The 26,036-nt window shown below is 37.9% G+C and overlaps 1 pseudogene; it reads right to left on the bottom strand.

Annotated features, from left to right (window-relative positions):
- Nucleotides 1-1,874: 1,874 nt before the first annotated feature.
- LOC139179638 (interferon-inducible protein AIM2-like) lies at nucleotides 1,875-26,036 on the bottom strand (annotated as a pseudogene).

The raw sequence follows: 26,036 nt of genomic DNA, 5'->3' as shown, positions 1-26,036 counted from the left end.
GAAATCACTTCAGATGATGATTGCAGCCATGAAATTAAAAGATACTCCTTGAAAGGAAAGTTATGACCAACCTAGATAGCATATTCAAAAGCAGAGACATTACTTTGCCAACAAAGGTTCGTCTAGTCAAGGCTATGGTTTTTCCTGTGGTCATGTATGGATGTGAGAGTTGGACTGTGAAGAAGGCTGAGTGCCGAAGAATTGATGCTTTTGACCTGTGGTGTTGGAGAAGACTCTTGAGAGTCCCTTGGACTGCAAGGAGACCCAACCAGTCCATTCTGAAGGAGATCAGCCCTGGGATTTCTTTGGAAGGAATGATGCTAAAGCTGAAACTTCAGTACTTTGGCCACCTCATGCGAAGAGTTGACTCATTGGAAAAGACTCTGATGCTGGGAGGGATTGAGGGCAGGAGGAGAAGGGGATGACAGAGGATGAGATGGCTGGATGGCATCATTGACTCGGACGTGAGTCTGAGTGAACTCCGGGAGTTGATGATGGACAGGGAGGCCTGGCGTGCTGCAGTTCATGGGGTCGCAAAGAGTCAGACACGACTGATCTACTGAACTGAACTGAATTTCGAATCAGTCAGTTGTTCCATGTAAGGTTCTAATTATTGCTTCTTGTCCTGCATACAGGTTTCTCAAGAGCCAGGTAAGATGGTCTGGTATTTTCATCTGTTTAAGAATTTTCCACAGTTTGTTGTGACCCACACAGTCAAAGGCTTTCATGTGATCAATGAAGCAGAAGTAGATATTTTCTGGAATTCCCTTGCTTTCTCTATGATTCAGGAAATGTTGGCAATTTGATTTCTGGTTCCTCTGTCTTTTCTAAAACTAACTTATACAAGTTCCTCTTCTTTTTCTAAGCCCAGCTTGTACATCTGGACCTATCTGTCTTGGGTGACCTGGCATGCCATGGCTCATAGCTTCACTGAGTTACACAAGCCCCTCTCGCCATGACTAGGCAATGATCCATGAAGAGGTTTGCCATCATATTTCACATACTTTTGTTTTGTGTATCCCCTAATAACTTATTGCAGGTGTAGCTGATTTTACTACTTTTGTCTTTTAACATTCCCAGTAGGTTTATACATGGCTGACATATGGCTTGTATATGATGAAAGTGACTTAGCATATATGCATATACATACATACACACACAATACAGCAACATACAACTACCTATTAACTCCTAGGAATGGGATCTTATGGTGCTTTTCATTTTCTTTTTTGTACTTATATGTCTATTACAATGCTTAATTTTGCATCTATAACTTTTATAATTTAGAAAAATAATAGACATCATGTTTTTCCCTAAAGGCATGCCTCCTTAGAAGTCTAAGTCATTGGTTTGTTTCTTAAAAACAAATATTATGTGGCCTGAAAACCAGAGAAGGACACTAAGGCCCAAAGCATGGTATGGGCTTGAGTATGGTCTTTACAGGATATAACTCAGGTCAAGTATGAACAGACCGACTAAGATGTGCTCTCCTTAGAGAAACCCAAGGGGTTTCTGCGCACCAGCTGCAATCCAGTCTGTGCTTCAATTGCCAACCCCTGTCCTAGGGTGGATTGCTTCAGTCCAAAATAAGGATATTTTTATTTATTTATTTAAAACTTTTAATTTTGTGTTGGCATGTAGGCAACTAACAATGTTGTGATAGTTTCAGGTGAATAGAGAAGGGAACTCAGCCATACACATACAGGTATCCATTCTTCCCCAAACTTCCCCCTCACCTCCCCATTCAGGCTGTTACATAACACTGAGCAGAGTTCCGTATGCTATACAGTAGGTCCTTGCTGGTTATCTATTTTAAATATAGAGTGTGTACATTTTAGAATTGGACTCGTGGAAGGGCCATAATTAGGTAATTTAAGAACCAAATAAGACAGCTTCTGATATTTTACATGAAGTCAGTACTATATGTTGGAAGTAACTCTAGCCCTGTCTGATGTGAAATAACTGTTTCAACTTATTTATTCAGGTACAATAGGTCAGTAGCTTTCCAGCTACGCTTTCTGGTCCTCAGTGTGTGAATCCTATGAGGAAGCTGCTCCAGGCAGAGATTTGCATTAGGCAAACACTGAAGAATTTACATTGAAATACAGTGACAGAAAGTGGATATCTAACACTGAAACTTATAATGCACTTTTTAACTTTTATTGTATTGAAATACAGTTGATTTACAATCTGTTAGTTTCTGCTACATGGTAAACTGATTCAGCTGTACATTTTAATGTTCTATTTTTGTATTCTTTTCCATGATAGTTTGTTATAGGACATTAAATGTATCTTCCTTACAGTGTATTTATTGATCACATACTTGATACCTGATATTTTACAATTATTTCATATCACTTAATTTTAAACTAGCTCTAGAAGGTTGATACTGTTTTTCTTTCATAAGAAAAGTGTGGAACAGAAGGTAAGATAATATTTCTAATGATTAGAAAAGTTCCTTCATAACAAGAATTTCCTCCACGCTACTTTATTGTCAGTGCTTCCTTCAATCCAAGCTCCTGGTAACCACTAACATAGTTTGTTTTTTTTTTAATAAGAAAACTTTTATAAACTTTACTCATTTCCATAATTTCCTAAAATGGAAATTAAAATATATATAGCATTTTTAATCCGGTTGCTTTCATTTAATATAGTGAGTTTAGGATTCATCTATAAGTTGTGTGTATTGGTTTATTCCTTTTTATTGCTGTGTAGAATTCAATGCGTCGACCCACTAACATTTGTTTATCCACCCCCCAAGAGAGAAACAATTGGATTGTTGACACTTTTGCATAGTTACAAATAAAACTGCTGCAAATATTCACGTGCAAATTTTTGTGTGGTTACCTGTGATATCATTTCAATGAGTGAAACCCTTGGAGTGAGATTGTTGGTCAAATGGCAAATGTATTTCAAATATATAAGAAATTGCCAAACAGTTTTCTAAAGTGACTGTAGCAATTTTCATTCCCTAGAGCAATCTGTGAGAATTTCAGTTGCTCTGTATCCTCCTCAGAGTTTAAGATTGTAGATGAATGTTAATTTTAAAAAACAGTCTAACTCTTTTACAAAGAAGTGTTCCATTTAACATTTTACCATTGTATGAGAATTCTAATTCCTCCTCATCCTCACTAACCACTGATATGGTCAGTGTTTTTAAATTTTTGTCATTCTAATTGGTGCATAGTGGTATATCACTGTAGTTTTAATTTGCATTCCCCTAAAGATAAATCAGGTTGAGTATTTTTTTATGTGCATATTTACTGCCTGTGTATCTTTTTTTTTTTTTTGCCTATCTTAAAAACTCAGCTGTTTTTTCTCATAATACTGAGTTCTGAGAATTCTTTATAAATTCTGGGTACAGAATCTTTACTAGCTATGTGTCTAGCAAATATTATGTCTCAATCTATGGCTTGCATTTTCATGGTTTAAAGGTATTGAGAAATGAAGTATTTCCTGCCATATCAGTAAACAAGGATGTCAGTCATCAGTGATACCCTGACTCAATTTTCCTGGACTATTCAGGATGCAGGGATGGCCAAATTGACTCTGAGAGATATCCTCAATATATCATGTCCTCAAGGTACAGCTGGGCTGTGTCTACTTGTAAATATGTCTTTCAGAAGTATTTGTCTAACTCTGAGGAAACCATCTACTTTAGACTTACAGTGTTACCAACGAACTGTTTGTAGGGCTGTATGGATACCACAGCATGTGTCTTAACCTTATGAAGCCCATGTTCTCCTAATTGTGTATCTAGGGTGTGTATTTTCTAACAAGGAGGCTCCTAAGTTCTCTGAGCTGTAGATTTACTATATATCAGGGTCTTCCACATTCTGTTCAATAGCACCTGTCCATTTTGCTGAAAACAAACACAAAACATTACCCCTTTGGAGAGTTGACTTTCCTTCATGAAGTTCCCACCTTAATGAAACTGCTGCTGCTGCTGCCGCTGCTAAGTTGCTTCAGTCGTGTCCAACTCTGTGCGACCCCACAGACCGCAGCCCACCAGGCTCCACCGTCCCTGGGATTCTCCAGGCAAGAACACTGGAGTGGGTTGCCATTTCCTTCTGCAATGCATGAAAGTGAAAAGTGAAAGTGAAGTCGCTCAGTCGTGTCCAACTCTTAGCGACCCTATGGACTGCAGCCAACCAGGCTCCTCCATCCATGGGATTTTCCAAGCAAGAGTACTGGAGTGGGGTGCCATTGCCTTCTCCGTTAATGAAACTATGAACTCTAGATTTCAGGTATAGTTTTTCTCCAGTCTTTGATAGCTCTAAGAATGTAAGTTGAAGTTTATTCCGTTCCTTGCACTGGATTTTCTCCTCATTTCCAAGCATCAGTACTTCTATCATTCCTGTGCTGTCATTTAGGTCACATAATATATGATCTTCTGTTCTGCTTTCTGAAAAGATAAAACCAACACCAAACTTTTGGTAATCTGACTAAGGAATGCCACATCAATCAGACATCAGAAGTCATCAACAGCCTCCAGAAAGAGATATAAGGCAAAAAAAAAAAAAAATTATATATATATATATATATATATATATATATATATATATATATATACACACACACACACATACAGGCTTGAAACGAGCAGATATATAGTTAATAGATATTCAGTTCAGTTCAGTTCAGTCACTCAGTCATTTCTCTTTGCTACCCCATATATCACAGCACACCAGGCCTCCATGTCCATCAACAACTCCCATAGTTTACCCAAACTCATGTCCATCGAGTCGGTCATGCCATCCACCCATCTCATCCTCTGTCATCCCCTTATCCTCCGGCCCTCAATCCCTCCCATCATCAGGATATTTTCCAGTGAGTCAACTCTTCACATGAGGTGGCCAAAGTATTGGAGTTTCAGCTTCAGCATCAGTCCTTCCAATGAACAACCAGGACTGATCTCCTTTAGGATGGACTGGTTGGATCTCCTTTCAGTACAAGGGACTCCCAAAAGTCTTCTCCAACACCACACTTCAAAAGCATCAATTCTTCCGTGGTCAGCTTTCTTCACAGTCCAACTCTCACATCCATACATGACCACTGGAAAAACCATAGCCTCGACTAGACGGACCTTTGTTGGCAAAGTAATGTCTCTGCTTTTGAATATACTATCTAGATTGGTCATAACTTTCCTTCCAAGGAGTAAGCGTCTTTTAATTTCATGGTTGCAGTCACCATCTGCAGTGATTTTGGAGCCCAAAAAAATAAAGTCTGACACTCTTTCCACTGTTTCCCCATCTATTTCCCATGAAGTGATGGGACCAGATGCCATGATCTTCATTTTCTGAATGTTGAGCTTTAAGCCAACTTTTTCACTCTCCACTTTCACTTTCATCAAGAGGCTTTTGAGTTCCTCTTCACTTTCTTCCATAAGGGTGGAAATCTGCATATCTGAGGTTATTGATATTTCTCCTGGCAATCTTGATTCCAGCAAATTAGCACTCAGGCAAGTGCTTTTTCAGAAGCTACAAAAAGAAAAGAAATTCGAAACAGGATTATGACATCTTCTTGAAAATAAAAATGTTTCTAATGTATTTCAGTTTTAGTACATTCACTCTACAGCTCTTTTAGTTTTGGGGGTTCATTTATCTACTTTTTTTATTTTAAAATATTTTAAATGAATAATTTCTAAAATCTTTCCAAGCTCATAGCTGAGAATAAGTTATTCTTACAAATCAATTTTAGATTATATATAGAAAACTACCTAGACTACAAACAGCCCATTCACAAGTTGTTCTCTGGGGCTGAAATTGAAGTTTATTGACCTTACGGTATCACCATCTTTTCTGATAATATGCTTTGAGACACTGATCTGGTCAAATTCAGTGTCACACACCAGGGAAATTCAGCATCACTTCCAGGTAACAACTGTGCCAATAATATTTTGATATCATAATTATTTTGCTTGGAGTGAATTTATCCTTCAGTTTGTTATTGAAAACTTTTACAAAAAAAGAATTCACTCTCAGTAGACACTGCAGCATGACACATCTCCTGCTTCCCTTTCTTGGGCCTTCATTGCTTCCAGTACCATGACTGCCACAGGGCCCTTCTGAAACACTCTTGCCTGATGAATTCTTGATGGACCACCATCTATTTCTGCTAAGGTTGAAGGCAACAGAAGAAAGATATTAGATTGAGTAAAAAAGATACAATTAAGGAGACTTTTCTTCACTCTTTATGATAAACCTCAGAAAGCCAGCCAGAGATAGGTGGAGTCAAAGGAAGAGACATAGAGGAGTCAGAAAGAGATATGAGATCTAGACTGACAAGAGCCTTTTTAGGGAAGATTTCATGTCCTGTGTTCAGAAGAGAGTTTGCAGGCAGACTCCCTGATCTGCATCCTTGTTTTTCTACTATATTTAAAGAGCACATCAGACCTCTGAGACATTGAAAATTAAGGCAAAAAAGTGACTCTCGTCCTATCTTCTTCTTCTGACTCCATTAGAGCACAAGATGTTCTCAATCCTCCACCAAATACTGTCTTGAATATTCATTTTACTCTGGTAGATAAGCAAAAGGCAAAGGAGAAAAGGACAGATATACCCATCTGAATGCAGAGTTCCAAAGAATAGCAAGGAGAGATAAAAAGCCTTCCTAAGTGATCAATAAAAGAAATATAAGAAACAATAGAATAGGAATGACTACAGATCTCTTCAAGAAAAATAGAGATACCAAGGGAATATTTCATTCGAAGATGGGCAAAATAAAGGACAGAAATGGTATGGACCTAACAGAAACAGATCTTATTGACCCAGATAATCACAATGGTGTGATCATTCATCTAGAGCCAGACATCCTGGAGTGCAAAGTCAAGTGGGCCTTAGGAAGCATCATTAGCAAAGCTAATGGAGGTGATGGAATTCGAGCTGAGCCATTTCAAATCCTAAAATATGATGCTGTTAAAGAGCTACACTCAAATGCCAGCAAATTTGGAAAACTCAGCGTGGCAACAGGACTGGAAAAGGTCAGTTTTCATTCCAACCTTCCCAAAAGGCAATGTCAAAGAATATTCAAACTACCACATGATTGCACTCATCTCACACACTAGCAAAGTAATGCTCACAATTCTCCAAGCTAGGCTTCAACAGTACGTGAACCAAGAACTTCAGATGTTCAAGCTGGATTTAGAAAAGGCAGAGGCACCAGGGTAAAATTGCCAAAATCCGTTGGATCATCAAAAAAGCAAAAGAGTTCCAGAAAAATATCTTCTATCATCGAAAAAGCAAGAGGGTTACAGAAAAACATCTTCTTCTGCTTCATTGACTATGCCAAAGCCTTTGACTGTGTGGATCACAACAAACTGTGGAAAATTCTTAAAGAGATGGGAATACCAGACCACCTTCTGCCTTCTGAGAAATCTGTATGCAGGTCAAGAAGCAACAGTTAGAACTGGACATGGAACAATGGACTGGTTTCAAATTGGGAAGGAGTACGTCAAGGCTGTATATTGTCACCTTGCTTATTTAACTTATATGCATTTCCATTTAACTTATATGCAGCATTTCCATCATGTGAAATGCTGGACTGAATGAAGCACAAGCTAGAATCAAGTTGGTGTTTGTAAAGTCTCTTGAGATTCCCTGGGACAACAAAGGAAATCAGTCCTGGGTGTTCATTGGAACGACTGATGTTGAAGCTGAAACTCCAATACTTGGGCCACCTGATGCGAGGAACTGACTCATTGGAAAAGACCCTGATGCTGGGAAAGATTGAAGGCAGAACGAAAAGGGGACAACAGAGGATGAGATGATTGGATGGCATTGCTGACTCAATGGACATGAGTTTGAGCAAGCTCTGGGAGTTGGTGGTGGACAGGCAAGCCTGGCATGCTGCAGTCCATGGAGTTACAAAAAGTCAGACACAACTGAGCAATTGAACTAAACTGAATGGTAGATAAGTGAGGGAGCTGAAATATCTGCACAACCTTCCCAAATTTTTAGAAACACTCCTCTGCTTGATAAAATGAGAGATTAAGCTAAATGTGAGCAAAGGGAATGACCTAAGTCAGAGATTCTATGAGTGAGTTATAGGAAGAATTAAAAAGAAGAATCAATTGTATGTTTATAAATTTACCCTTAGAAATAACAAGCTACCCACTAAGGTTTATAGAAAAGCATTACATCTTGCTATTTATAGTTACAAAAATTGAAATAATTTCTTGTTGTTGTTTAGTCACTCAGTCGTGTCTGACTCTTTGTGACCCCCATGGACTACAGCACACCAGGCTTCCCTGTCCTTCACTATCTCCTGCAGTTCACTCAAATTCATGTCCATTGAATGAATCGATGACGCCATCCAACAGTCTCATCCTTGATCGTTCCCTTCTCCTGCCCTCAATCTTTCCCAACATCAAGGTCTTTTCCAATGAGTCAGTTCTTCACATCATGTGTGCAAACTATTGGAGCTTCAGCTTTAGCATCAGTCCTTCCAATTAATATTCAAGACTGATTTCCTTTAGGATGGACTGGTCGGATCTCCTCTCTGTCCAAGGGAGTCTCAAGAGTCTTTTTCAACACCACAGTTCAACAGCATCAATTCTTCGATGCTCAGCCTTCTTTATGGTCCAGCTTTCACATCAGTACATGACTACTGGAAAAACTGTAGCTTTAGCTATATGGACCTTTGTTGGCAAAGTGATGTTTCTGCTTTTTAATATGCTGTCTAGGCTTGTCATAGCCTTTTTTCCAAGGAGCAAGCATCTTTTAATTGCATGGCTGCAGTCACTGTCCATAGTGATTTTGGAGCTGAAGAAAATAAAATCTGTCACTGTTTCCATTGTTTCCCCATCTATTTGGCATGAAGTGATGGGACCTGATGCCATGATTTTAGTTATTTGAGTGCTGAGTTTTTAAGCCAGCTCTTTCATGTTCCTCCTTCACTTTCATCAAGAGGCTGTTTAATTCCTCCTCATTTTCTGCTATTAGGCTAGTATCATATGCATATCTGAGGTTATTGATATTTCTCCCAGCAATCTTGATTCCAGCTGTGAGTCATGAAGCCCAGAATTTCAAATGATTTACTCTGCATATAAGTTAAATAACAGAGTGACAATATATAGCCTTGATGTTCTCCTTTCCAAATTTTGAATCAGTCCATTGTTTTTGTCTGATTTTAACTTTTGCTTCTTGACTTGCATATAGGTTTCTCAGAAAGCAGGTAAGGTAGTCTGGTATTATTATCTCTTTCAGAATTTTCCAGTTTTCTGTGATCCACACAGTCAAAGGCTTTAGTGTAGTCAATGAAGCAGGTGCTTTTGTGGAATTCTCTTGCTTCTTCTATGATCCAAACAATGTTGGCAGTTTGATTTCTTGGTTCCTCTGCCTTTTCTAAATCTAAGTTGTACATCTGGAAGCTCTCAGTTCATGTACTGTTGTAGCCTAGCTTCAGAGATTTTGAGCATTACCATGCTAGCTTGTGAAATGAGTGTGATTGTGTGGTAGTTTGAACATTCTTTGACATTGCCCTTCTTTGGGATTGAAATGAAAACTGACCTTTTCCAGTCCTGTTGCCACTGCTGAGTTTTCCAAATTTGCTGCCATACTGAGTGCAGCACTTTAATAGCATCATATTTTAGGACTTGAAATGGCTCAGCTGGAATTCCATCACCTCTACTAGCCTTGTTCATAGTAATGCTTTCTAAGGCCCACTTGACTTCACACTCCAGAATGTCTGGCTCTAGGTGAGTGATCACATTATTGTGGTTATCTGGATCATTAAGACCATTTTTTTTCTTTACAGTTCTTCTGTATATTCTTGCCGCTCTTCTTAATACCTTCTGCTTCTGTTAGGTCCATACTGTTTCTGTTCTGTATTTTGCCCATCTTTGAATGAAATTTTCCCTTGGTATCTCTAATTTTCTTGAAGAGATCTCTAGTCTTTCCCATTCTGTTGTTTTCCTCTATTTCTTTGCATTGATCTCTGAGGAAGGCTTTCTTATCCTCATTGCTACTTTTTTGGAACTCTGCATTCAGATGGATAGGGATTTAATTAAGTAAAATTTGCTATAGTCAAACAATAAAGCACTATATAAATATTAAAACTGCCTTAGAGGAATAGTGAGGTCAACTGTTATAATTGACCCAAAAAAAGTAAAGGCCCCAAACAGAATACACAATGTTTTTCTTATTGAGGAAACAAGTCACACATACAAACACATTAGATAGTTACCAATATCAACTAGGTTTTCTCTAGGTGATAAGATTAATACTAATTTTTTTCTTTGTTCTTCTCCAAGTTAACTGAGATAAGTTATGAGGAAGTGGGTTGTTTTAGAAGCAAATGCTGCTTTTGAAAAGGAACTTGCTGTCTAGAGTCAAAGGAAAATAGAGGAAAAAAAATTATATGTACAAGGAAAACTGTAGGCACTTCTGAATGGGATCTCTACTAGGACCTGGAGTGCAGGACATGTCTACTCACTAGAGGACACTGATGGACAGTGATACAGACTATTTGAACCAGTTCAGGAAAATGTCAGATTCACTCAGTCAGTTCAGTTACTCAGTTGGTCCAAATCTTTGCAACCCCATGGACTGCAGCATGCCAGGCTTCCCTGTCCATCACCAATTCCCAGAGCCTACTCAAACTCATATTCATCAAGTCAGTGTTGCTATCCAACCATCCCATTCTCTGTCATCCCCTTCTCCTCCTGCCTTTAATCTTTCCCAGCATTAGGGTCTTTTCCAATGAGTCAGTTCTTCACATCAGGTGGCCAGTTAGATTCACTCAAGTCTACTCAAAGATTCATCTTTGATACCACTTACCCATAGTTGGATAATGTGTATTTTCACTACTGATAACTAGAAGGTACCACTTGCGTATGAATCTTATCTCCTTGTAAACTGAGAGAAATACCGTACTATTGAGCCACCTGAGAAGCCTGCTCCTTTATAGAAAAGATAATCATTCCAGAAGCCAAGACCCTCTCCAGTCATCACTCTTGCCTGAGGAGGCTACATCATCTTAACACAGGTGCCTAAAGATCTTCCTTTCTGCACCTAAATCATGACAACTCTGAAAGGCACTCCCGGCTTCTGAGCTCCCTGTGGAGTGGCTGGGGTCTTTGTCATGATGCAATGGAACTGAAATTCTTGCTCTTCTCCTACATCATTCCTTCCCAAGTACTAATCCTGAGAGCACTCTCACAGGTATTGCCTGAAAACCACTGTCTATCTCAGAGTTTTCTTCTGATAGAATCTACCCTGTAACAATGTGTTAAGATGCCCAGAGCCTGGCAGAGATTAGGAGCTCAATAGATGTTTAATCCAATGAAAATGAATTCTCTTTTTGTTACCCAGATGTACCATTCATATTATAGCCTTGCTCTGTTTACTTGCATGTTGTATGATAGAGAACAGAGGACTCCAATGTGGGGCATGACAAGGACAGTGACTGGAGGATGCTCCGACAAGGACTGAGGCTCCTCCACTGGCCCATCACACCTAATGTGATGAGAGACTTCTGGGAACTGCAGAAGCATCAGGCATCACCTCAGCTTGCTCTTTCACTAGCTTTGTTCCTTTTTTCTGTTTGTATTTCTTATCAACTAGTTAAAAGTAAGCAAACACATACTAACCCAAAGAGATTGAACATAGACATCTGAGGAGAATGTAAATATTATTTCCCCTCAGGAATAAAGTAAAATTATCTTGAGTCAAAACCTGCCCTGGGATTATACACACACACACACACACACACACACACACACACACACACACACAGACATCCTGCAACTGCATCAGCATATTGTAGCAGCAGGTAAATCCTTCGGATATGGAGGTATAGGAATATAATGACACATGAACACATTCTGCCTCTGACAATGATGGGCTTACTTATTAGGAACAAATCCTGTCACAGAAAATAAATACAAAAATTAGAAAATTTTATTTAGAAGAATAGTACTCAAAAGCATGAGAAAACATCAAGAAAAAAAAAATGATGAACCAAGAATCTAAAGAGTCATAATCAAGAAAAATGAAGGCAATACAAGCAAAACCACTTATGACAAGGTTAGGGAATTAGATATGAGTTTTAAAATAACTAAGATTGTCATGTTAAAGAAAGGAAATGATGCATATAATACTGATGAAAATGTCAATAGATCATTTCAACAAAGAATTACCATCTATAAAAGATGGTAATGTATGTTATAAAGATGTATGTACATGCAGCCAATGTATCTTATAAAAATGAAAATACAATATCTGCTTTTAACAACACATTGGAAGGACTGGAGAGAAGACTGAATACAGCAGATGACAACATTGATTATCTAGAAAACTGGTCAATGGAAATCACAAAAACACAATCAAACAAAGGAAAAAAAAATAGAATGAAAAAACAGAAGAGAGCATAAAGAAATACGTAGAAAGTGTTCAACATGTCCTGTTTGTGGAATTCCAAGGCGGAAGAGAACAGAGCAGAGGAATATTTGAGGAGATGGTGGCTGAGAGTTTGCCAACAACTTAAAGGGAATCAACGCATAGATTTGAGAAGCTTAGTAAACCATCAGCAGAAAATATACAAAGAAAGCATTAACTTAGTGCATCACAGACAAACTGATGGAAAACAAAACAAAGAGAAAAATCTTAAAAGATCTAAGAAGAAAAACACACATTGAAAGGAAATGTAATAAGCCCAATAGCTGATGTTTCAATAGAAATTATGTTCTAGAAGGTATTATAAGGACATCTTTGAAGCACTGAAAGAATAAGAAAGCAATATAAAGTATTTTCAAAAATTGAAGTCAGATACAAATGTTTATCTACAAGAATACATTAATCAGAAACCTACTGTAGGGTATAACAAAGGGAATTATTCAGACTATAAGAAAGAAACATTACACAGAAGCAAGAAATTAATGAAATAATGAAGAACACTTAAAAAGTCAAATACATGGGTAAATATGAAGAGTATTGGCAGCTTAATATCACAACATTGATGAGGACAGTGACACTGATGATGATGATATTGATGACATTGTATGTGATTATAACATGTAGAGGTGAAATATATAATAATAATAGCAGTCATTGGAAGAACTGATGTTGAAGCTGAAGCCCTGATACTTTGGCCACCTGATGTAAAGAACTGACTCATTGGAAAAGACCCTGATGCTCAGAAAGATTGAAGGTGGGAGGAGAGGGGACGACAGACAATGAGATGGTTAGATGGCATCACCAACTCGATGGACATGAGTTTGAGCAAGCTATGTGAGTTGGTGATGGACAGGGAGGCCTGGCATTCTGCAGTCCATGGAATTGCAGTCAAGACATGATTGAGCAACTGAACTGAACTGAATAATACCACAAAAGACTGGGAGTGCATCAGTTGATTTTTGCTGTACAATAAACCACTCCATACTTAGTGGCTTAAAACAACAAAAATTTATTATTTCTTATAATACTGTAGATTGCCCAAGCAGTTTCTGCAATAGTGATTGGCTCAGAGAAGTTCGATGATCATATGACATCTCACACTCGTATGGGACCTCAACTGAGAGACTGAGAAGACTATGATAACTGGGGCCTCAGCCCTTGTGGTGCCTCATCACCTAAGGGGTAAGCAAGGTTTGTTCACATGAGGACAGAAGGGTTCCCAGGAATAAGACAAGGCAAGCTCCCGCGTACAAGTAGTTTTCATTCCTTCCATGTTTCCTAATGCCCCATTGGCTAAACCAAATCACATGCCTACATACAGTTTCAGAGGTTAAGAAACAGAATTTCCACCTCCTGATTAGCATCTGCATTGTTGCAATGCAAGGTGTGATAGCTGTGTTTACAATATACCACAGCATCAATTCATCCAGTTCCCCAAAAGGGACTATTAAGAGTGTGAAAAGCAAGCCACAAAGTGAGAGAACAGACGGATTTCCATGTATTGACTGAGATAATAATATATCCAAGGGGTTCACTTTTCAATATTTTATATGAAAATATTAATATTTATATATTAATATTTATATTAATTAATTATTTTTAAATTTTATTAATTTTAATTAATTTTAATAATTTTAATTAATTATAATTAATTAAATATTTAATTAATTAATTAATATATATATAATAAAGTACTGGTGTTCAGAATATAAATTACTCTCATACACATGTATTTAAAAGGTAGACAAACCACAAGATAAGTAGGCAAAAAATGAATTGTCACTTGACAAATAAGATACACAAATGGCTAATCACCATATAAATACAAATTATGCTCAACCTCAACAGTCCAGGTTCGATGCACGGTACTGGAGGCTTGGGGCTGGTACACTGGGACAACCCAGAGGGAGGGGAGGGGAGGGAGGAGGGTGGAGGGTTCAGGATGGGAAACGCAGGTATACCTGTGGCGGATTCATTTCGATATTTGGCAAAACTAATACAATATTGTAAAGTTTAAAAATAAAATAAAATTAAAAAAAAATAGAATTGCAGTGGCCATTTTGGGGAACTTGGGACAAGAAGAAGATTCTTTATTTGAAAGGTACAAAAAGAGAAGAGACCCTCATGAGGGGATTGTCATTTAGTCAAAAAGAGATTGTTTTGTTTAACATAGGTGATATATCATTTCTGTACTTTGGAGATTAATAAATACTGATTTTTAAATTAAAAAAAAGTTGTCAGAGAAATTCGTATTAAAATACTCTTTAAAATGGCAAATATTTTATAATAAGATTTTTTAAAAACTGATCTAAGTAAAATTTTCAAACTGCTACATCACTTTGGAAAATAGTTGGGCACTGTTTGCTAAAATTCAATATATACTAAACTTATTTCCATTAACTCCATTCATAGATGTATAGTCAAGTGAAAGATTTATACACATATACAGTATTATATATATATATATATATACTTCTATGATTGCATATGTTGTGCTGTACTTATTCGCTCAGCCGAGTCCAACTCTTTACAGCCCCAAGAATTGTAGCGCTCCAGGCTCCTCTGTCCATGGAGATCTCCAGGCAAGAATACTGGAGTGGATTGCCATGCCCTCCTCCAGAGGATCTTCCCAACCCAGGGACTGGACCAGGTCTCCCACATTATAATCAGATTTGTTACCATCTAAGCCACCAAGGAAGCCCAAGAATACTGGAGTAGGAAGCCTATCCCTTCTACAGGAGATTGTCCCAATGCAGGAATCAAATTGGGGTCTCCTGCATTGCAGACAGATACTTTACCAGCTGAGCTACCAGGGAAGCCCATATGTTTACATACATATAAATGAAAAGACATGTATATAATGTTTATAATATTTGTAATGAACATGTGATTATAGCAGCAGTATTCATAATGTCCCCAAATAACAATCAGCAGTAGACTCTCTCATATATTATATGTATAAAACTAAAACATGAAATGTACAGAAATTAAAATGAACAAACAACTGCTGCTGCTGCTGCTGCTAAGTCGCTTCAGTCGTGTCCGACTCTGTGCGACCCCATAGACGGCAGCCCACCAGGCTGCTCTGTCCCTGGGATTCTCCAGGCAAGAACATGGAGTGGGAAACAACTGCTACAGGCTACTAATGTCATTTGAAAAGAGATACAAAATAGATTAAAGTGTAAAATTCTTTTTATATTGAAAAATAGGTACAATTAGTCTTTGCTCTTAGAATTCAATATAATGGCAATCTTTAAGTGTGTCTTGGAGCAAAAAAGGGACTTCAGAGGTGCAGGATGGGGAACACATGTACACCCGTGGTGGATTCATGTTGATGTATGGCAAAACCAATACTATATTGTCAAGTAAAAAAAATAAATTAAATAAGTTAAAATAAATAAATAAATAAGACAATATATCATGTTACATTTACTTTTTTGATAATTTGTTGAGTTGTAGTCTTAAATCTATGTACCTTCTTTATTTTTATATACTATAATAAAAATTAATATAAATATTTATACATATATATACCTATATATATTTAATGTATAAGGTATATATACATGTGTGTGTATATATATATATATACTTATATATATATGTATATTTCACCTGGTAACTTATTTGGATAAAACTAAAATATACTCCCTGACAAAGCCTACTCACCAACATTTCATTTCTAATTATCACCAAGTCTTAATACTTCTCAAGTCTCTCTCAATTCAGTATATCTTTCTACGTTTCCAAATCAAAGTTACTAGTATCTCTTCCAGGCCTATGGCAATAGCTGTTCTCCCCAAAGTCAAATTGGCTACTCATTTTTTGCCAAACAATATCTAGAAGGATCAGTTTATAATGAACTCTATTATCACTCTATGGTTCAAAACCTTTTGTTCGATCACTTCTGATTTTTCTGGAAACAAAGTATTCTAGTCATGTTCTACAGGCCTTACAAGGCATCATACCACCCTTTGGAGATTCTTTGTACCACAGCCACCCCCATTGTCTTTCAAACCCTTAAGAAAGTCAAACTCCTGCCACAGGTGTTTTTCACACTCTGTTTCCTCTGACTGAAGATACATTCCATTCCTGTTCATTTTCAGAGTTTAGCACAAAAGTCATATATCAAGAGAAGCCTCAGCTGACAGCTCCCACTCTAACCCCTGGCTGTTGTTAGGCTTCCTTGACACATGCTCTCCAAATGCTGTCTTCCTTTCAGCTGGAAGTCTTACCTCAGATTATTAATTCATTCATTTGTGGTCAAGAAAAAGATGTACATTTCTCATTAGAATAAAACCTCTGTAGAACTTGGATTTGTTTTTAACTCGCTGTTTTATCACCAGAACCTAAAACAGTTCCTATTACCTATTAGGAACTCAAGAGATATTTACTGAATAGATAAGGGGATGGATGGGTGGATGACAACCTGGCCCTCAAGAACGCCACCTCAGTGCAGCTGTACCATCTGGCTTGGGTGCCCCAGGCCAAAAGCCAAATTATATTTCATCATGAAAAACCAACTTCCAGTCTTAATTTCTAAAATATCATTTCTTGATATTTTAGAAACATGAAAAAGATGTTCTTTTTCAATTATTTGGGGAAGAGGGGAAGGGAAGAACAGGTATTCTTTGTTTTTGTTTTTATTATTGAAGTATATTTAATTTACAATATCCTGTTACTTTCAAGTGTACAGTAAATTGATTCAGAGATATATATATAGATATATATATAGATACTTCAGATTCTTTTCCATTGTAGGTTATTACAAGATATTGAGTATAGTTCCATCTACTCTGTTCTACTTCAAATGAGGAGAGGTTGTGAGAAGAACATTATACAGTGGTAAATGTGCAGACATTTCTGGTTACACAGAAAGAACCTTCAACAAAAGATGAAAGACGAAACCTACAAGGAAACAAAACAAAAACTGGTTTCCCACCAGCATAGCTAGGGGTGGCATGGAGCACAAACAAATTTGCTACATACAAAATATACCTAAGAATAATCTAGGATGGAATTTAAAATAAAACAGGAACCTAATTGACTTCTTACATGGAGCACAGAACTACCAGTCATTCTTTACTGGTAATTTTTCTGAAATTTCATTCCTTATTGGATCATTTGTACCTAGTCAGGATAATAAAATTCTAGTATCATTACAATAACCAATGGAAAAAAGATTGCAGTAGGGGAAATTTGGTGCTATCCTGAACAGAGAGGAATAAATTATTCAGTTGACAGAAAAAATAAAAGACATTCCTAAATATTTTCAACCTATGTTCACCAACACCTTTAGATTCCTGGCTCACACAAAAAAATCACAGGGCTTTGGGTTACTTGGAGCAATTACATGTAATCACTGCCACCTTGAGGCCATCTCTAAAACCTACGTCTTCTAACTTCATAGAGCAGAGAAAACTACAATGCAAGACAGAATCAGTCCCTATCATTGTAGCATCATGTGCTTATGCCATCATTTATATTCATCATTTACATTTATCTCTTCAATGTGTATTCTCTAACTCGGCTTTCTACACCCAGAATAGCATAGATGAAAGCCAGAAAAAAATCATGTGGTCAACTCAGATATCTCATAAGATGATTTCAAAAAGAAGAAATGTTGAGAAGTTTTATTTACAAAATATATTCAAGTTAAGTAACTTAGATATTTTTATCCCCAGATAAAATAATCCAGCTTTCTGAGAAGTAAACCATGATAAAATATAGGGAAATTTAAAGTAATTCCATTTGTATAAACTTGTAAAGTAAGTTGAAGTAAAATCAGTCATGAAATTTATTTGAATGCATTTCTGCTAATAGTAATCTTTAACCATAAAAATGTTTTCACTGGAGAATACAATAATAATTTACACCATGGTAGTATTTTTATTCTGGATATATCAATACATTCTGAAACTACAACATCATACAAGCCCTAAATCGCTGTAATAACACTAAGAAGCAATAACTTGCCATATTTCGATCCCCTGGAGGAGCTATAGCTCTGTTCCCAAAGTGATCCTATTCTTTACTATACTAGTTGATGATCCTAAAACTAGAGTGAAGTGCTTACATTAGTTTTTGGCTTTATAAACCTAAAAAGTGCTCTTCTTTTGTCATGGCCAGTAAGTCAGTAAGCAATTCCTCCACCAACTTTCTACCACTTGCATGTGAATAATCCCTGTCTTTTTTCTTTCTGACACTCATGAGGTGATAGCTTAAACATTTTAAGAAAGCAAGAACATTAATTTATGTGCATAAGAGCTTCTTCCCATGGGCCCAAAATTCATAAGGTTCAATATGAAACTCAAAGAAAAGGAAATTCTGGATCCAAACACCATTACTCCAATACTTTAAATTTCCATCAACTCAATAAGTCAATATATATCAAGGAAAAAATATGTGAAAAAAAAAATAAGTGAAATTTAAATTCCAATCCACTCTGCCCTTTGGCTGAGTAAATCTTAGAAAATAATATATTTTAATAATGGAAGAATCTCTAAATTAGACATTTTGGATGGGGAGATCAGTGTTTTTCAAGAGCAAAGCATCTCATCTCCAAGTTTAGAGTAAAATAATATCTGAGAAAATCTTGAGTGTAAAAAGAGGAAATCCTGAAACAAAGCAGAGTAAAGGAATCTTATTCTAGGATGTATCATCTGAGAAGCCCAGCTGGAGAATGATCTGTCTCAGATGAAATGACCAAATAGAGGATGAAAAGAGCAGATATTAAAGCAGAGAAGTGGGAAAATATGTGTTGTCCACTATTGTGAGGTTCAGAGAACAATAGTTACGATGATCAGTAATGGCATCAATTCATGGACTTTCCCTGTGCTGTGCTAAGCAGACGAGCTTACTGGTGCCATTTCCAGGTGTGTACAGAAGTTAGCTATATCAAACCAGATGTTTTCAAAAAGGTTTACTCTCCGCTCCCACTCCAACACTGGGTCTCTTTATTCCACTTAAAACAGGGAGATTATTGTTAAGTCACAGATGCATTTTCTTTTTTTTTTTTTTTTTTAAATTTTATTTTATTTTTAAACTCCACATAATCGTATCAGTTCTGCCAAACATCAAAACGAATCCACCACAGGTATACATGTGTTCCCCATCCTGAACCCTCCTCCCTCCTCCCTCCCCATACCATCCCTCTGGGTCGTCCCAGTGCACTAGCCCCAAGCATCCAGTATCGTGCATCGAACCTGGACTGGCAACTCGTTTCTTACATGATATTTTACATGTTACAATGTCATTCTCCCAAATCTTCCCACAGAATTGTCCAGGATTGATGATATTAGTTTGGGAAAAATAAAAGGTAAAAGAAGATAAATTTGAGGTGCAGTTTGCAGAATGGGAGAGAAGAAAGACACAATGGGAGAAGTCTTCAAGTTGGAGAGAAAAGAATTCCACCTTATAATTTAACTGAATTTCCAATTTTGTGCAAGGGTTCCAGCTTGGCTTTCATGTGTAACCATTGCAACCCTAGCCCAGCTCAGATATAACTTTCACCCTAAATTTTCACATAACTGCTTGTCACTGCATTTTATTTTTTTTTCCTGAATTCTTTATCTAACTACTTTCCTACCCACCATAATATTCTACTCCTGACTTTAAGTTAAAATTTATTTTCCAGAAATACCTCCTTGCTGTCTCCTGGCAATTCATTCAGTTTACCATCTTCCAGACCCTGGCTAGTTTCCACACTTTATCTCCTATAAACATGAGTGCTGTTGAAGCATTTCACAGCACAAGGAGTGACCAAGTAGAACAAATACCTGCTGTAAATGGCCAGTATAGTCATACAAGAAAATTATCACTGCATTGACCTTATCTTCCAGCATTGCACCCTCATTTCACTACAGCCACACTGGCCTCCTCACAGTTACTCAAGCTTCCAGGAATATTCCTATTTTAAAGACATTTGTAATTGTTGGGAGTTTTTCCTGCCCAAGAGATCTTTTCCTAGGTTTATTTGCTTTGTAATTATCACTTTCTATTCAGTTCAGTTCAGTCACTCAGTCGTGTCTGACTCTTTGCGACCCCATGAATCGCAGCACACCAAGCCTCCCTGTCCATCACCAACTCCCAGAGTTCACTCAAACTCATGTGCATCGAGTCGGTGATGCCATCCAGCCATATCATCCTCTGTTGTCCCCTTCTCCTCCTGCCCCCAATCCCTCCCAGCATCAGAGTCTTTTCCAATGAGTCAACTCTTCGCATGAGGTGGCCAAAGTACTGGAGTTTAAGCTTTAGCATCAGTCCTTCCAATGAACACCCAGGACTGATCTCTTTTAGAATGGACTGGATGGATCCAAGGGACTCTCAAGAGTCTTTTCCAATACCACAGTTCAAAAGCATCAATTCTTTGGTACTCAACTTTCTTCACAGTCCAACTCTTACATCCATACGTGACCACTGGAGAAACCATAGCCTTGACTAGATAGACCTTTGTTGACAAATTAATGTCTCTGTTTTTTAATATGCTGTCTAGGTTGGTCATAATTTTCCTTCCAAGGAGTAAGGGTCTTTTAATCTCATGGCTGCAATCACCATCTGCAGTGATTTTGGACCCCAGAAAAATAAAGTCTGACACTGTTTCCACTGTTTCCCCATCTATTTGCCATGAAGTGATGAGACCAGATGCCATGATCTTAGTTTTCTGAATGTTGAACTTTAAGCCAACTTTTTCACTATCCTCTCACTTTCATCAAGAGATTTTTTAGTTCCTTTTCACTTTCTGCCATAAGGATGGTGTCATCTGCATATCTGAGGTTATTGATATTTCTCCTGGCAATCTTGATTCCAGCTTGTGCTTCTTCCAGCCCAGTGTTTCTCATGATGTACTCTGCATATAAGTTAAATAAGCATGGTGACAATATACAGCCTTGACGTACTCCTTTTCCTATTTGGAACCAATCTGTTGTTCCATGTCCAGTTCTAACTGTTGCTTCCTGACCTGTATATAGGTTTCTCAAGAGGCAGGTCAGGTGGTCTGGTATTCCCATCTCTTTCAGAATTTCCCACAGTTTATTGTGATCCACACAGTCAAAGGCTTTGGCATAGTCAATAAAGCAGAAGTAGATGTTTTTCTGAAACTTTCTTGCTTTCTATTATATATATTTTATTCAATTACATTTATTTTTTTCTACCCACTAGAATGTATACTTCATAATGGTAAAGATTTTTTTCTACTTCTTTTCATGTTATATTCCCAGCACATGGCTCAGAGCATGGGCTCAGTGGTTATTTTTGTATAAATTAATTAACTAATTTAATCTACAGAACAGTGCCCTGATGTAGATGATTTTGTTATCTCCATTTTACAAGCCAGGCAATTACAAATCACAGAAACTGAATAATTTGTCCAAGAACACACTGTCAGTGCCAGAGCCTGGATTAATCTCTATTTATTTGATTACAAAAGTCATGCTCTTTCTACTGTGGTGCCTTTAAGGACTAAAAGGTTCATGATTGATATGTGGCCTACACAGATTCAGATGTGTAGATTTTGTGCCTTCTCAAGTTCCTTTCTGGCAAAGAATCATATTTTGCACGATGGATCTAGCTCACAATAGATTTACGTTCTTGTGTTTGGCTCTTGAGTTTCCAGAATGTACACTAGGACTTTAAAGACTTGAAAGACAGAAACAACATTGTGGAAGAGGAGGGTTGGAGCTTAGGGAGGTTGATCCACAGGCACTCACTAACAATTGAAGGTGAAAGAGAGAAAAAAGCAATTATTTCAAGTTTCTAGTGTGGAACATTAGGTGGTAAACAAAAATAAGAAGAGTTAATTTACCATAGTCTAAGAGGTATGCATGGGAGAAGTTTTGATATATTGAGTTTGAGATGACCTTAGGGCCAAGATATATGAGTATCCAATTGGTTCATGGCCCAACCCACTATGTTCTTTCCCATGTAATGTGTTCCTCATTTTGATTACCTGTGTTATATCCCTGGTCATGTATTTTCCTGTTTCCCTCATCACTTCATTACTTATGATTTAGCTTCATAACAACTTGGCTGAAATAAATTAAGTGGCTTGAGATTTTGAACCACACAGATGAAAGTAGAGGAAGGAACCAGGTGAGATGAGTGGAGAGGAAGCTATGTGCTGACTCAGTAGGAAGGTTTGTTCTGCTGGGGGCATCAGCATTCTGTGGAACTAAATTTAAAGAGACAAGACAAGATGGAGTTTGATTCAGGATATGTCAGTACCTAGTACAATCCAATGTGGCAGGAAGTGTCTATAATTTAAACTGTATGGGAGGGCCATAAAAAATATGACTCCAACACGGTCAGGCAGTTGAGACTTATACACTATCCTGAGCTAAGGAGAAGGAGGTAGGGGTCTGGGTCTTCAAAGGGGAGGAAGATAATTCACAGGAAAATGAAAAGAGAAGCTGTTTGTTAAATAGGTGTTTATCCTATCATACAGATAAGTCTTTCTGCTGTAGAAAGGTATCTTTAGTAATAGCTCTTTCTGGTAAGGTCCCCATATCTAAATTCTTTTAGGTGGTTCAGGGAGAGGTAAAAAGCTTTTCCTGAATCTGCTGGGTCTTAATTATCTTCAACTAAAAATCCATAAGTCAAAGTGGAATATTTGGGGGTGACTTATTCTGCTTCCCCTCATTCCTAACTCTTATTTAGACTCTATTGGTTTTATCGCATTTGCTCACTTATCTCCTGCGTTTCTTGCTTTGAGTGATTGTCCTCCAACTGAGGAATTTCTTTCCCTTAACTATTCCAACTATTGGCCTGATCAATTACTGGTTCACAGGGCCATCCTGGCCTTCTAAGGGAAAAGAGCTTGGGATCTGAAAGGTGGACCTAAGAGGCAATAGGATCTAAGTAAAACAGCACACTAACTGTGTGTGTTTGAGTGTTTGACACACCAGCTGTGTCAGCACAGCACACTAACTATATATCTGCCAGTTTCAAGCCTGTATTTTTCCCTTATATCTCTTCCTGGAGGCTGTTACTGGCACTTCTGATGTCTGATTGATGTGGCATTCCTTAATTAGATTACCAAAAGTTGGATTTTTATTTTATCTTTGCAGAAAACACAACAGAGGAATTATGCATTATATAATCTAAATGACAACACAGGAAGGATAGAAATATTGGTGCTTGGAAAAGAACAAAATCCAGTGTAAGGAAGGGGACAAACTTCAACTTATATTCTTCGCGCTGTCAAAGACTGGAAAGAAACTACACCTGAAATCTGGAGTTTATACTTTCATTAAGGTGGGAACTTCATGGAGGAAAGTCAGCTCTCCAAAGGGATACTGCTTCGTGTCTGCTTTCAGCAAACTGGACAGGTGCTATTAAACAGGATATGGTGTGGAAGACCCTGATATTTAGCTCACAGAACTTCAGTCAGTCAGCTCAGTTCTGTCTCTCTGTCATGTCCGATTCTTTGCGATCCCATTAATCGCAGCACGCCAAGCCTCCCTGTCCATCAACAACTCCCAGAGTTCACTCAAACTCATGTGCATCAAGTCGGTGATGCCATCCAACCATCTCATCCTCTGTTGTCCCCTTCTCCTCCTGCCCTCAATCCCTCCCAGCATCAGGGTCTTTTCCAATGAGTCAGCTCTTCGCATGAGGTGGCCAAAGCATTGGAGTTTCAGCTTTAGCATCAGTCCTTCCAATGAACACCCAGGACTGATCTCCTTTAGGATAGACTGGTTGGATCTCCTTGCAGTCCAAGGGACTCTCAAGAGTCTTCTCCAACACCACAGTTTAAAAGCATCAATTCTTTTGTGCTCAGCTTTCTTCACAGTCCAACTCTCACATCCATACATGACTACTGGAAAAAACCATAACCTTGATTAGATGGTCCTTTGCTGGCAAAGCAATGTCTCTGCTTTTGAATATGCTATCTAGGTTGGTCATAACTTTCCTTCCAAGGAGTAAGTGTCTTTTAATCTCATGGCTGCAATCACCATCTGCAGTGATTTTGAAGCCCCAAAAAATAAAGTTTGACACTGTTTCCACTGTTTCCCCATCTATTTCCCATGAAGTGATGGGACCAGATGCCATGATCTTCATTTTCTGAATGTTGAACTTCAAGCCAACTTTTTCACTCTCCTCTTTCACTTTCATCGCAGCACTGTTTATAATAGCCAGGACATGGAAGCAACCTAGATGCCCATCAGCAGATGAATGGATAAGAAAGCTATGGTACATATACACAATGGAGTACTACTCAGCCATTAAAAAGAATACATTTGAATCAGTTCTAATGAGATGGATAAAACTGGAACCTATTATACAGAGTGAAGTAAGCCAGAAAGAAAAACACCAATACAGTATACTAACACATATATATGGAATTTAGAAAGATGGTAACAATAACCCTGTATACTAGACAGCAAAAGAGACACCAATGTATAGATCAGTTTTATGGACTCTGTGGGAGAGGGAGAGGGTGGGGAGATTTGGGAGAATAGCATTGAAACATGTATAATATCATGTATGAAACGAGTCGCCAGTCCAGGTTCTATGCACGGTACTGGATGCTTGGGGCTGGTGCACTGGGACGACCCAAAGGGAGGGTAGGGGAGGGAGGAGGGAGGAGGGTTCAGGATGGGGAACGCGGGTATACCTGTGGCGGATTCATTTCGATATTTGGCAAAACTAATACAATATTGTAAAGTTTAAAAAGAAAAAAAAAGAAAAAAATGAGCAAAAAAAAAAAAAAGAGGCTTTTTAGTTCCTCTTCACTTTCTGCCACAAGGGTGGTGTCATCTGCATATCTGAGGTTATTGATATTTCTCCTGGTAATCCTGATTCCAGCCTGTGCTTATTCCAGCCCAGAATTTCTCATGATGTACTCTGCATATAAGTTAAATAAGCAGGGTGACAATATACAGCCTTGAAATACTCCTTTTCCTATTTGGAACCAGTCTTTTGTTCCATGTCCAGTTCTAACTGTTGCTTCCTGACCTGCATATATGTTTCTCAAGAGGCAGGTCAGGTGGTCTGGTATTCCCATCTCTTTCAGAATTTCCCACAGTTTATTGTGATCCACACAGTCAAAGGCTTTGGCATAGTCAATAAAGCAGAAACAGATGTTTTTCTAGAACTCTCTTGCTTTTTCGATGATCCAGCAGATGTTGGCAATTTGATCTCTGGTTCCTCTGCCTTTTCTAAAACCAGCCTGAACATCTGGAAGTTCATGGTTCACGTATTGCTGAAGCCCAGCTTGGAGAATTTTGAGCATCACCTTACTAGCATGTGAGATGAGTGCAATTGTGCAGTAGTTTGAGCATTCTTTGGGATTGCCTTTCTTTGGGATTGGAATAAAAACTGACCTTTTGCAGTCCTGTGGCCACTGCTGAGTTTTCCAAATTTGCTGGCATATTGAGTGTAGCACTTTAACAGCATCATCTTAGCAGCCTCCTTTTTAGAAGATACACACCCTGGACACACAATTAAGAGGACATGGACTTCTTAAGGTGGAGACACACCCTGTGATACCCACACAGCTCCACAAACAGTTCATTGGTAACACTGTAAGTCTAATGCAGACAATTGCCTAAAGTCGGTTAAATTATTCTGAAAGATGTATCTTAAAATAGACATAGTCCAGGTATACCTTAAGAACACATTTGTCAGAGGCACTTCAGCCAT

Source organism: Bos indicus, chromosome 3 (genome assembly GCF_029378745.1).
Source record: "Bos indicus isolate NIAB-ARS_2022 breed Sahiwal x Tharparkar chromosome 3, NIAB-ARS_B.indTharparkar_mat_pri_1.0, whole genome shotgun sequence".
In the NCBI taxonomy this organism is placed as follows: Eukaryota; Metazoa; Chordata; class Mammalia; order Artiodactyla; family Bovidae; genus Bos; species Bos indicus.
This window is presented reverse-complemented; position numbering and strand designations above follow the sequence as displayed.